Consider the following 2061-nt stretch of genomic DNA (forward strand, 5'->3'; position numbering starts at 1 on the left):
TATATATATACATATATACACATATATACACATATATACACCACACAATGATAGTGTGCGTATATATATATAAAACGCAGCATTTATATATACGTGTATATATACATGTGTATACATATGTATATATCTATGATATATACATACAAATATTTACGTAAGTATATATGTAGTATATATAGTATAAATATAGATAGATAGATAGATAGATATGCAAACATACACATATGTACATACGCAATATCTATACACATATATATAATGAAGTGAGGTTTTTCTCAGTAAATGTTTAAGGAGAAAGGAAGCAAAGAGTGCAGTTGTAAAGCAATGAGCCTGATGTCTATTCAACAACAGTAGTGATGAATAAAACAGACTTATTCTCGTTTATAATCCCAATTTAAAACCACTGAGAGACGGAGACCCAGAAGGGAAATCTATCCCTGAAGTGGTCTCTTGACCTACAAGAAATAACTACAAATATACCTCAAAGCACATTATAACCATCATCTTAGTACAGACACTTTAATATGGACTCGGATTCCCAAGATATAGGGGAGGGGGGAAAAAAAGGAAAAGTCGTAGGCTGGAATAACTTTGATCATAGACCTAAAAATCTGTTTCATCAGATATGACCTGGATGACTCGTTTTTAAGTGTAGATCTTTTCGATCAGAGATGATTTAGGCCTAAACAGCCGCAACAATTAGGAGTTGGTATGGTGTCAGTGATATTCCCTCTCCTAACCAATGTATGTTATGTGAACATTAAGTGAGTGACTGACTTCACATTGTTCCATACACTATAATGATCCCCCACTTTATGGCAATGTCATATAATCCACCCAGTCTATCATAAAGAAATTGGTTCGGCTACATTATACATATATATACACACAATAATCTCGCAAGTTCATAAGCGATGAATGTCTAAAAAAAATAAAAGTATATACAATGTATTTTGAGAACGGAAGTGGTCAGAAACAAAGTACAAATATATCTCATATATTAGTGGGTATAATATACATTCAGTGTTTATATAGTATATAATCTACATAGACTGTATGTTTCTGTGTGTATACATAGTAATATGTGTACATAAGGCACTATATACACACACACATTTTATTTATATATATATATATATATATATATATATTAGTGTACGTATGTTTATATATGTAGAGTGGGTGTGTGTGTATATAAACTTTCAAATATATAACATTAGAACATGTACTACATATAAGAAATCTGCACTTAGGTTTTAATTCTTTTCATATGCGAAATACATAAAGTCATATACTCACACATGTATACACCTTACATATATTTATAGATTCATATGCACAATGTATATTCACATAATACACATTATATAGATGCATATTCGCCATAAACACACATTTATATATACATTATTCATTATAATACACATTATATATACATGTACAGCTTTGGTAAATGGCAAATTTTCACAGTGGAATAAGACTGAAGACAGAAGAAAACAAATATCAAAATGGGGGAGAGAAAAGACAGAAGGACAGAACTCAAATTTAAAATAAAATGCCTGTGGTTTTTGGTTTAAATAATAATAATATAATTATATATAAACCTACCAACAACTGATGTTATTCCCTCCAAGACTGGGTGTTCATTCCTCGTAGATTGTAGTCTACTCCATACAGTAGAAACAAATTCTTCATTTACTCCTTTCTACTTGATAACCGAAAGTATCCATGGTGTAGATTACAGATTATTAGTGTTTTCTTCATCATTATTAATATCATTATTATTATTCATTATATTACTATTAGTATTCATTATATTTTTACTGCCTTAATTTCCTTTCAATTAATGTAGATTCCTTGTTTTTGTTTGCTTATATATATTTTGAATATTTGATTCTTCAATTTCTTTGGCAGCTTTATTTTTGTGATTATTTTCTTTCCTTTTGGTAAATAATTTCATTTGTGAAACAATTGTGTTTGCATATATAAATATTTAAATATTATATATGTATATATATGTGTGTATATATTTGTTATGTGTATATATATATATATATATAT

At 28.5% G+C, this 2061-nt stretch overlaps 1 protein-coding gene across 2 annotated transcripts in view; it reads right to left on the reverse strand.

The window, feature by feature from the left end:
* Window positions 1-2061, reverse strand: part of LOC106878318 (SPRY domain-containing SOCS box protein 1) — a 138645-nt gene that overhangs the window by 135601 nt on the left and 983 nt on the right. Inside the window, exon 1 of one of the 2 annotated variants that reach the window (XM_014927508.2) lies at window positions 1609-2045. The exons of the other annotated variant lie outside the window; for it this stretch is intronic. The gene's annotated coding sequence lies outside the window, so the exon portion shown is untranslated. Of the gene's footprint in view, window positions 1-1608; window positions 2046-2061 lie in introns of those variants that run through there. 2 annotated transcript variants of the gene reach the window in all.

Source organism: Octopus bimaculoides, chromosome 12, assembly GCF_001194135.2.
Source record: "Octopus bimaculoides isolate UCB-OBI-ISO-001 chromosome 12, ASM119413v2, whole genome shotgun sequence".
NCBI lineage: Eukaryota > Metazoa > Mollusca > Cephalopoda > Octopoda > Octopodidae > Octopus > Octopus bimaculoides.